We start from the raw sequence: 12,713 nt of genomic DNA, 5'->3' as shown, positions 1-12,713 counted from the left end.
GTAAAAACAGTAGATTCGATGATAGTAATATACAGAAATCGAAGACGGTCATTATAATCTAAGAAACTCAAAATATGCAAATAGAAAACTCAAAATATGTGTTTGAATGTTTCATAACAAGGGTAGCAAAGAAAATTTTGGCAAAATTTCTTGTATAAATTCGGCCCCTACCAGTAGATTTGTTTTATTTAGTTCCTGGAAAGTAATGAGGTAAGATTTTGACAGAATTTCGTTGCTTTTTGAGCAAAGTAATGTGTGTAGTCGCGTTTCTAGACACTCAAAGAGGTTTTACGAGGTCTATTAACATCCCCGTTCATTTTTAAATTGAATAAGAAATTGAAAATATCGGACAAATTCGTCACATACTGCTAACACAGCCTAGCTTCACAAAACTATAGATTTTATCATCTTTAGACACGTATGGTACGAAATATTGAACGTCTATAATATACACATTAGTAAGATCACTATTGACAATTTGCAGGAATCAAAGATATAGGAAAACAAGGTTCGATTATAGCAAAAACCTAGGAATTCATAAAATATAGTTGTGAGATTCCAATGACTTTTAAAGAGAAAAGGTTTAACCAAAAAAGCTAATTGATTCCGTTGCAAGTAGCTTTTGAAACACTGTAATTATTCACGTCTAATACTTCAAGATGGAGAAGCCATTTTGTACACATTTTTTGTACCAGCAGAAGATATCTATCCTAATATTTATATTGCTCTTAGAATCATGTTCACTATGGTGTACAGGTAAGTACAGCTTCAACAGGAAGTTTTTCTTAGTTTTCTTTGTTGGCCCAGGTAGTTCAGGAACCGAATGCTTCACCGTAAAAACTGCATTAAATTTGACTAAAATGAACAGTAGACTTCATTTCTTTTATAAATTAAACTTTGTAAAAGTGTAAATTTAAAATTTGAAATTTAACAGTAATAGATATCTTATTTTCAGTGTAAGTTTCCTTGATACGATTCCAATAGGTAGGCAGATAACCGGTTTCTTTGTTCCCCCAAGTTTGTAGCATTATCCAGCACGTTCCCGAGGGTGTAAATCCTTCTTTTTGTTGAGAGAAACGCTGGAGCGAGTCGGTTATGCGGGCCGCTTTCAAACACCTCGCAACCGCATTTTGAATCCTAAACGAACTCTAACGAACCGATTATTTTTATAAGATAAACCCTTTCCATCAACTCTTCGAATCTCACGAATACTTACTCATTTTGAATTATTCATAACCGAAATAAAATAACTTTTTGAATTATGAGTGACAGATGACTAACACGCGGAATCATTCTTTCTGTAAATACTGCTGATTTATAATTAAATTATTGGTCAAGACGAATATGGAAAAGTTTACAAACAAATCATTTTCTTATCAGATATATACGAAAAACAACGAATATTGTATTATAAAAAAATGACAGTTGAATACCTAGGTATTCAATATTCTCGTGAACTCATCATCTTCATTGTTTACCATGTTTTGTCAGCATGTGGTTTTTAACACAAAAAACTCAAGGATAGTTCGATGACGACAAGATTATTTGCGTCAGATAAAATACCACCGAAGTGCTAATAGACGCATGGGATACAAAAAGAGCTCAGTACACGTCTGGTACCCTGTTTAAACCAAACTCCTTTACAGGCAGTTACATTTTACTCGTCTGTTCACGTTTTATAATTTAATATTCAGTTGTAGCTAGTTAACTAGATATAATAATGATTTTTAAAAGCATTTATAAAAATAATGAATATATAAAATGAGGTAAAGCTTCTATATGTTCTTGATTATAAATTATATGTTTTAAAATTAGTTTTTTTAAGAATTGTTCGATGGCGACAAGATTATTTGCGTCAGATAAAATACCACCGAAGTTCTGATAGACGAATGGGATACAAAAAGAGCTCAGTACACGTCTGGTACCCTGTTTAAACCAAACTCCTTTACAGGCAGTTACATTTTACTCGTCTGCTCACGTTTTATAATTTAATATTCAGTTGTAGCTAGTTAACTAGATATAATAATGATTTTTAAAAGCAATTATAAAAATAATGAATATACAAAATGAGGTAAAGCTTCTATATGTTCTTGATAATAAGTTATATGTTTTAAAATTAGTTTTTTTAAGAATTGTTCGATGGCGACAAGATTATTTGCGTCAGATAAAATACCACCGAAGTTCTGATAGACGAATGGGATACAAAAAGAGGTCAGTACACGTCTGGTACCCTGTTTAAACCAAACTCCTTTACAGGCAGTTACATTTTACTCGTCTGTTCACGTTTTATAATTTAATATTCAGTTGTAGCTAGTTAACTAGATATAATAATGATTTTTAAAAGCATTTATAAAAATAATGAATATATAAAATGAGGTTAAGCTTCTATATGTTCTTGATTATAAATTATATGTTTTAAAATTAGTTTTTTTAAGAATTGTTCGATGGCGACAAGATTATTTGCGTCAGATAAAATACCACCGAAGTTCTGATAGACGAATGGGATACAAAAAGAGGTCAGTACACGTCTGGTACCCTGTTTAAACCAAACTCCTTTACAGGCAGTTACATTTTACTCGTCTGTTCACGTTTTATAATTTAATATTCAGTTGTAGCTAGTTAACTAGATATAATAATGATTTTTAAAAGCATTTATAAAAATAATGAATATATAAAATGAGGTAAAGCTTCTATATGTTCTTGATAATAAGTTATATGTTTTAAAATTAGTTTTTTTAAGAATTGTTCGATGGCGACAAGATTATTTGCGTCAGATAAAATACCACCGAAGTTCTGATAGACGAATGGGATACAAAAAGAGGTCAGTACACGTCTGGTACCCTGTTTAAACCAAACTCCTTTACAGGCAGTTACATTTTACTCGTCTGTTCACGTTTTATAATTTAATATTCAGTTGTAGCTAGTTAACTAGATATAATAATGATTTTTAAAAGCAATTATAAAAATAATGAATATACAAAATGAGGTAAAGCTTCTATATGTTCTTGATAATAAGTTATATGTTTTAAAATTAGTTTTTTTAAGAATTGTTCGATGGCGACAAGATTATTTGCGTCAGATAAAATACCACCGAAGTTCTGATAGACGAATGGGATACAAAAAGAGGTCAGTACACGTCTGGTACCCTGTTTAAACCAAACTCCTTTACAGACAGTTACATTTTACTCGTCTGTTCACGTTTTATAATTTAATATTCAGTTGTAGCTAGTTAACTAGATATAATAATGATTTTTAAAAGCATTTATAAAAATAATGAATATATAAAATGAGGTTAAGCTTCTATATGTTCTTGATTATAAATTATATGTTTTAAAATTAGTTTTTTTAAGAATTGTTCGATGGCGACAAGATTATTTGCGTCAGATAAAATACCACCGAAGTTCTAATAGACGCATGAGATACAAAAAGAGCTCAGTACACGTCTGGTACCCTGTTTAAACCAAACTCCTTCACAGGCAGTTACATTTTACTCGTCTGTTCACGTTTCATAACTTAATATTCAGTTGTAGCAAGTTAACGAGGTATAATAATGTTTTTTGTAAGTTCCAAGTAGGACTACAATTAAGCGCATCTCTCTAATAATCTGTTGGGATTCTCGTACAGCATTATGTAGGACCTCATAGATTATTTTGTAAATTTCTTCCGTTATCCTAACTTTTAAATCACCAATATTGACTGATCTTTTAAAATATATTCTAGATTTGGAATAACTCCATAAGAAGTAATCAAGAGGAGTCAAATCGGGGATCTAGCCGGCCATTCGATAGTTCCTTCTATATTTTCTAGCTGTACATGCAAAATGCGGTGGAGCTCCGTTTTGTTGGTAGTAAATAGATTGATATATCTCTTTTGGATGATTAACATCAGAAAAAAGTATTTGTAATGTAGGTACTAAGAAGTTAATAAAAAAATTCAAATGAACCTCACTAATAACTAACTGTGTCCTTAAAAAAATAAGGGCAAATAATTTGCACTTCACACATCCAGTGAGGATTTTCTTTGCTCCAATATCCACAGTTCTGTTTGTTAACCGTTCCGTTTAAATGAAACGTCGCTTCAACAGAAAAAACTGTTTTGTTTATGTACTGCAAATCTGCGTAGTATTTTTCTTTATGTAAAACTCTAAAAATAGATGATTTCTAGTTGTCTAATGCGGATTTTCCTCAATCTTTAGAAGTAAAATGATTATTCCTACCTGGTTTTTCAATATATTTTACATATCCAGTTTCACTAAACTTTTTCCAATTTCGCTAACTGCAGACTGCGAAACGTATTAGTTAGGGTATTTATCATTAGAAATTTCACAAACCTCCGTTTGAAATTTGTCAATTCTGAGTATAAATCACCCATACCCTTTTTTAGTCTTTACAAATTTAGATTATCTAGAATTTTCTTAAAAATATCAAATGTTACCGAAGACTTCAATGACAAACGACTAAACCATTTCTCTAAATATAAACTACCCTTATAAACAAAAAGTATTATTACTTCTATTAAAAACTTCTTTGAGAGACTCTCTATTCAATACTTTTTTGTTTCAAGGCCAAAATAATCTTTTTGTTGTAAAACAAAAAGAAATTCCACGCGAAACAAGGTTATGTTGTGGGAACGCACATACTCGCATGTCTGTCAGTGAGTGACATTGGACATTGACAGATTCGTGATTTGTTTGTGACTGCGCTGCACTGAGCAGTCAGCGCCCTCGGATTGAATAAAAACAAATTTGTGTGAAGTATAACACATAAGAATGTGTTTGCTTTTTTATGCCGAAGGCAGATATTTTTTGACATCAGCTGCTGTAACTAATTTAAAAGAAAAATTTGTGAGTCAACTATCAAATACTCATTTTTTGAATTAAAATGATCGGAATACGAGGGAAAAAATATTATATTGGGACTACAAATTGATTAAAGTCAATTTGCTCTATATAATCATACAATACATTAATGTTGGTGCCTCCGTATTGGGGTAGTAAAAGCAGTTTAGACTGCGTGCTACCAGATAATTGCTGATTAAATTTCATGCTAAATCCAATATACTACTCGAAATGTGGGTTAAATCGACTATTACCTTTTATACTTAACAAACTGCCAGACTCTATCATTAAAGGGAAAGTTGCCGTTATAACTGAGAGAAAAAATTATAATCTTACTTCCTTTTGAGCTTAATCAATTGTATACTGAGTGTTTCAATGAAATTATAGAAAAATAATGTGTTAAATCTATTCCTAGAAGTCATTCTACTACCAAAACATTCATAAAAAGATCAATAAGTTCTTCCCTCCACAAGTTGTTTCGATTCAAAATATAAGAGACCAATTTTCTTCTCGAGCTAATTTCAGTCGCGAGAAAGACAAAGAGAAAACAAGAATTTTATGAATTAAGACATATCCGTAACGAAGTTAGTTGAGTTACTGCTCACCCCCGCCCTATTAAGTGCTTATCCCAATAAACTGTCATATCCCACGAGACTAAATCTCTCCTCCTCGCCTTCGTACACTGAACCCCAGCAATTTACGCCGATGCTAACAATGTAAATTTAAAAAAGGTGAGCGACAACTTCACGTTTGGTTTGTTGAATGAGTCGCGTGACATATCCAATAATTATTCGTAAAATAAGCCATCACTCAATAAATCGTGCGACTACCAACAAAAAAAACACATTTTTTTACCAAAAATCAATCATTCCAACGCTTCTATAACTTCTCGATGCATCGCTTGTAGAAGGATTTGTCTTAAATATCGAAATAGGCTTCAATTTCATCAATTGCTTCTTCATTTGAGCTGATTTTATTACCAGCGATCATTTTTCTGATATCAGCGACTAACTAATAGTCACTGGGGACCAGATCTGGACTATACATTGGATGAGGAAGCAATTCGAAGTGTAATTCGTTCAATTCAACTAACAACTTGTGAATCGGTGCATTGTCTTGGTTTTTTTTTCGAAATATGCAGCGCCATCTGTGTGTCAGTCACACGAGTTATTGAGTGATGTTATACAGAGAAGTGAAATAATGAAATGATTTGAAGAAAATGGAAATATCGGCAGACTTTATTACAAAATAAAACGCGGTAAAAGTGGACATTAAAACAAAATCTGTAAAAACCAAAACAAACTTATGTTAAGAAAAGAAAACAAAGTGATTGAAAAATGGGTAGAAGAGCTACTAAGCAAAGAAGATGCAAAACTTACGAAGATTGAGATAAATGAGTATCTGAACTTCAAACTATAACTTTTGAGAAAATATAATAAGCAAAAAAAATTAGAAATCGCCATGAAAGGACTGAATTGGTTACTGAGATTTTCTTAATAACAAAATGCCCTTATTTCCTGTTTAATAAGCAAATAGAAAGAATAAGTTTAATCTTAAAGATTATAGCGAACGTGGCTTCAGAACTGAGATCAGAGTTTCAAGCTAAAGAATCAAGAAAAAGCAACAATGAAGATCTGCAGAGAAAAATTTTAAAGAAAAATATGAATGAACTTACCAGGACAATTTAGTTGGATGATGTAGCGTAAAATCTAAGGAAAATGGAAGTTATAAATTAAGAAAACGACCTCAAGGATAAGACTAACTGGATTAATGTTAAAATTTGGAGTTAATTGATGTTGGTCTACCGATAGCATCCAATGTAGATAAAAATTGGTATGACGGTATCAAAAACAACCGGAATCAATGTATTGAATGCTACTATTCAAGATCTATAATGTATTATTTCTATTTCAAGGTCTTTTTAGATAACGGAGCTACGATTGATTTAATGTTAGGCTGCGATAGAACCTGTTGAAGTCTGGGACCTGTGGCAGTTTGTTTGTTCCTTCACTTTGTCCTTCGTAAGCGCTAAAACTTTCTTCTCCAGCTCCCATTCCACCAATATTCTTTTCATTTTTATGTTATCTGTTTTTCCTGGCATTATTCTTTTGTGAACTCAATGAATGCGTCTACTAGATGCTCTATGTCTTCTATATTCTCCGTCGAAAGCTGGTGTATCCACCTTGTCTAGTTTCCACCTTTTTATCCTTCTAATGGTAGTTATCCTGTCGTTTAACACATCTAGTCTGAGTTTGGATACTATATATCCTTCTCGAGTTAGTCTCCTCTTTGAGTCTTCTCCAAGTATGAAGCTAGTATCCGTATTTTCTGACACATCCTTCAATCTATCAATCAATCTGATTTACGTGGCGCAAATCCATTTCTCTTGCCGCTGTTATCAATTGAAATTTTCTGGATCTCAGAAACCGGCTTTCTGAAGATTATCCGACACCTAGTTAAGTTCGTTTAGATATTTTGCTATTGGTTCACGTCGTATAATTGCTTCGAGGACTTTAATCACTTTCTCGTTCTATATAGACATCCTTCATCCCTTTCTGTAGGTCATACATAGTCTAGTACTTCATGTCCTCTTCCCACAATTTTGAAAGTTGCATATGATCGATCTCTAAACTGAATCGGAATCGAACCGGCGACCAAAGCTAAAGCGTCTCTTTCTGTTTCTTTTGCTTTAGGTGCGAGAATAGGACTTGCAGTCAGTTCTGGCGTAGCTTCTTTATAGTAGAAATTTGTGGAATTCGACTTTTATTAATGTGATTTCTTGTAATTACAGTACATTTCTATGTTAATAAAACTGTGTATCAATCAGATTACATTCTATAAATATCAAACGACAGTATGTGGTAATATTTTCAATGCAATTTTCGCACGAGGCGTATAAAACATCCCTTCACGCGAAAGTGAACAGGTAAAATCTAATAATGTCGTCCGAATGTATCTGTTTCAGTTATTTCCCTTGGAGACTGAGAACTAGCAGGTGTTCCAGATATTGAAAAATGTCACAAGACAATGAAATATGTTCTAATTCGTTCTCGAAAAGACGACTTAATAACGTTGGGTATAAATCGATATATTTCTACTTCAAAAATAGATGTCGATGTTTAACACCACCAGTTTAAAGTCTGGTTCATTATAAATGTTAAATAGTCTGTTATCAATGTTCCCAATACGTTTTTTTAATATTTTAATTTGTACATAAAGTTCTTGTTTTCATATAAAATAAAATATTTATGACAAGTCTCAACAAGCTCTACATAAAGTTTCAACTCACTGCTTCGACCAGCACCTGAAAACAAAAGAAATTCCAGCATACACTTTCCAAAACAAGTGTTCTAAAGCTCCTACATGAGCATCGGTAAAGAAAGCTCGTGCCAGAAAAAGCAGAGGTCACTAAAAGCTCCCAAAAAGTCTCAAAGTATTATCGAAAAAAGGTGCGGCAAAATCAAGTTATGTTTCTTGACAATGCTCGCTATCCAAGAATATAGAGCTTGAACATCCACCATACAGCCCTGATCTGGCCTTGTCCGACTATTTTTTGCCCGCAAAGATTGAGGCAAAGTTAAAAATCAACTGCAATGAAATTAAATAGGCGGTGTACGAACTTTTTGACTCAGATGCATCAGAAGATCTGTCACTGGGGATCCTCTAGGTTTACAGTTAATCAACCAATCCCTCTCTTCAGTTCAGAATGTGGAATGGTTCCAAATACCAGACCTGGAATGTTCTCTCTTTCTTTTCCTGTCAGTGGGAATCCTCTAGGTTCACAGCTGATCTACCAATTCCTATCCTCAGTTCAGAATGTGGAATGGCTCAAAATACCAGCCCTGGAATGTTCTCTCTTTCTTTTCCTGTCACTGGAATCCTCTAGGTTTACTGTTGATCTCCCAATCCCTCTCCTCAGTTCAGAATGTGGAATGGCTCCAAATACCAGACCTGGAATGTTATCTTTCTTTTCCTGTCACTGGGAATCCTCTAGGTTCACAGCTGATCTACCCATCCTTCTCCTCAGTTCAGAATGTGGAATGGCTAAAAAATACCAGACCTGGAATGTTCTCTCTTTCTTTTCCTGTCACTGGGAATCCTCTAGGTTTACAGTTGATCTACCAATCCCTCTCCTCAGTTCATAATGTGGAATGACTCCAAATACCAGCCCTAAAATGTTCTCTCTTTCTTTTCCTGTCACTGGAATCCTCTAGGTTTACAGTTGATATCCCAATCCCTGTCCTCAGTTCAGAATGTGGAATGGCTCCTAATACCAGACATGGAATGTTCTCTCTTTCTTTTCCTGTCACTGGAATCCTCTAGGTTTACTGTTGATCTCCCAATCCCTCTCCTCAGTTCAGAATGTGGAATGGCTCAAAATACCAGCCCTGGAATGTTCTCTCTTTCTTTTCCTGTCACTGGAATCCTCTAGGATTACAGTTGATCTCCCAATCCCTGTCCTCAGTTCAGAATGTGGAATGGCTCCTAATACCAGACATGGAATGTTCTCTCTTTCTTTTCCTGTCACTGGAATCCTCTAGGTTCACAGCTGATCTACCAATCCCTCTCTTCAGTTCAGAATGTGGAATGGCTCAAACTATCAGACCTGGAATGTTCTCTCTTTCTTTTCCTGTCACTGTAAACACTCTATGTTTACAGTTGATCTACCCATCCTTCTCCTTGGTTCAGAATGTGGAATGGCTAAAAAATACCAGACCTGGAATGTTCTCTCTTTCTTTTCCTGTCACTGGGAATCCTCTAGGTTCGCAGCTGATCTAACAATCCCTCTTCCCAGTTCAGAATGTGGAATGGCTCAAAATACCAGACCTGGAATGTTCTCTCTTTCTTTTCCTGTCACTGGGAATCCTCTAGGTTCACAGCTGATCTACCAATCCCTCTCTTCAGTTCAGAATGTGGAATGGCTCAAACTACCAGACCTGGAATGTTCTCTCTTTCTTTTCCTGTCACTGTAAACACTCTATGTTTACAGTTGATCTACCCATCCTTCTCCTTGGTTCATAATGTGGAATGGCTAAAAAATACCAGACCTGGAAAGTTCTCTCTTTCTTTTCCTGTCACTGGGAATCCTCTAGGTTCGCAGCTGATCTAACAATCCCTCTTCCCAGTTCAGAATGTGGAATGGCTCAAAATACCAGACCTGGAATGTTCTTTCTTTCTTTTCCTGTCACTGGGAATCCTCTAGGTTCACACTTGATCTGTCAATCCCTCTCCTCAGTTCAAAATGTGGAATGGTTCCAAATACCAGACCTGGAATGTTCTCTCTTTCTTTTCCTGTCACTGGGAATCCTCTAGGTTTACACTTGATCTGTCAATCCCGCTCCTCAGTTCAGAATGTTTTGCCCAGCAGTTTCACACAGTCTCTCACACTTCCAGATAACTAACAGAATCTTCACGTTGCACTTTTAGCTAAAGTTAGCATCTTCAAGTGTCCATTGAGCAAGTACGATTTCTGTTCTGTTTTATAGGTTAATACATAAAATTGATCGTTCAATAAATATTATAAGTGATGTTTTTAACAAATATAATCATTAAATATGAATTTTACAACTATTTTATTACCCTACCTTATTTTTTTATGTTATAACATTTATTTTGTTTGTCATTTTCAGTGGTCAAACTCTTTTTAAACTTGTCTGGTATTCATAATCATTCACAGAAACATGAACTGAGAATCTAATAAAACTACCGCAACAAAAAAGACAATGTCGGTGAAATTATGTCTGGAATTATTAATATAATTCAGTTTTTACATGTTCACGTGAAGAGTTGCACATATTGGTAGTGACACTTCTGAAAATTTGTTGTTGCAGTCGACGTTGTATTACATAAACACGAATTAATATGAAAGGATTGATGGTGGGAAAATAAACTAATAACTAACTCAGAAGCTACTGGAAGAGGTCAATATTTGTATAAAATATAATTAATTTGAATTTGAAACTAGTTTTGTAATACAAAATATTCGGTACTGCTTTTAGTCGACGACGTTTGGCAACATCTATGTTATAATTCGAGAAATTTCGTGATTAAAATCATCTAGATAAGTAAATGGACTTTTTATTCAACCATTTGGATCCCACCTATTCATTAATGGTTAAAAACTATAGTTTATTTCAAAATGATCGCATAGTTTTTATAATAATGGATTGTAAAACATAAAAAAACCACCCCGATAACCTCGTATTCACCGGGACGTTCCTCAATATGAAAACAGTTGAAACATATACCATATTTTAAGTTCCAGCACTGCCACAACTTTATTCCAGCCCTTTGTATTATATTGGAAGTTTAAGGGGGTTTTTAATACCCCCGAGAACACAATTGTATAATATTACTCATAAAATATAATATAGAGGACAAGAAAATTGATGTATTCTCTTAATTAGGACCACAATTTATATTATTATGATTATAGGACAAACATCGCAATTTTTAGAAAAAAGATATAAGAATCATTGATTTAATAAAAAATAAAACTCATAGAACGCTGTCATTTTTAATTTCAAATATTGAGATTTCTGCTGAACCCTTCTTAAGACTATCTTTTTGGTAATTTACTTAGTAATATCTGTTTTTTTTGGTGTTTTTGTGTTTTTTTTTTTGGCATTCCGTGATCTCAGCCTATCTCAACTCCTCATTCTATCTCTGAGACTCATTCCCTAGTATTTTCATTAAAGTCGTTATACAGCTGTAGCTGTAGATCATCTTCATCATCTGCCACTAGTATTTTATCATCTGCATACATCTTTTCATGTTTTTTTCATTCTGTAATCTGCGTTGATGCTTTCTATGATTCTTTCCATGATGCCAAGTAATAATTAAGGATTAAGGCCGTTTTCTATTTGTATCATGGTCATAATCTATACTTTTTTAGATAATCTTCAACAACATCTAATATCCCTCGATTGTACTTAATCAAAGGCTTTTTTAGGTCAATAAAACATTGATTTTTGTGACAAAATCTTATCAATAGATCGAAATGATGTCAGATCATATTTCTTCTGGCAGAAAAAACATACAAAAAGTTGTAAGACATAGGAAATTGAAGAAATTTATCAATATAATTATATAACGTGAAGAATTTTCTTTTTTATACATAACTTCCTTTGTAAGGACAACGAATTTATTAAAAAAAAGGAGTATATTTGTGAAATAGGAAGTTTCTAAACCGCATTTTTATATTACGAAAATCCCCGCATGTATTATAAAAGAAAAAAAGAGAACAAAGCACTTTCAGAGTTTCTTTCGGCAAACAGAATTGGAAAGAAGGAACTTCCTTAGAACAACAAACATATCTTTTATTAAAAACTATATTAAATTCTTGAAACATATCACAAACTGGTTGTTACAATAACAAAATCGATTTTCATCCATCACACAAAAAAAAACATCAGTATAATACAGTGTACACCAAAAGTTATCAATTACTAATATTTAAACGAAGATTGTTTTCAATCAAATCAAATTTCTTCAGAAATAAGAGTGATATGAAAGAAAAATAAAGGAATGAGATTTGAGAAAACTCAAATTACGTTAATTGTTTATGGATATTAGGAAAGAACATTGAAAATATTATGAAACAGTAATGAAAATAGTAGAATCCAAAGCAGCTACAAACTGTATTAAATAAAATCGTAAAAACCTTTAAAGATATGACAGGAAAAATTATTCAAGATTAGATAAAGATTAAGTTTATATAGAAATGGAAAAGAAACATCTTGAACACTATAATAGATAGTAGATAAAGATAAAAGATGCAATAGAAACAATCAACGAGATATTTTAAGTTTCTTCTATCAAAGTTACAGTTTCAAAATCAACAACAACCGACAGCGTCGATAAAACGCTTGAAGAT

Source organism: Diorhabda sublineata, chromosome 7, assembly GCF_026230105.1.
Source record: "Diorhabda sublineata isolate icDioSubl1.1 chromosome 7, icDioSubl1.1, whole genome shotgun sequence".
Classification (NCBI taxonomy): domain Eukaryota; kingdom Metazoa; phylum Arthropoda; class Insecta; order Coleoptera; family Chrysomelidae; genus Diorhabda; species Diorhabda sublineata.
Note: the sequence above shows the minus strand (reverse complement) of the source record.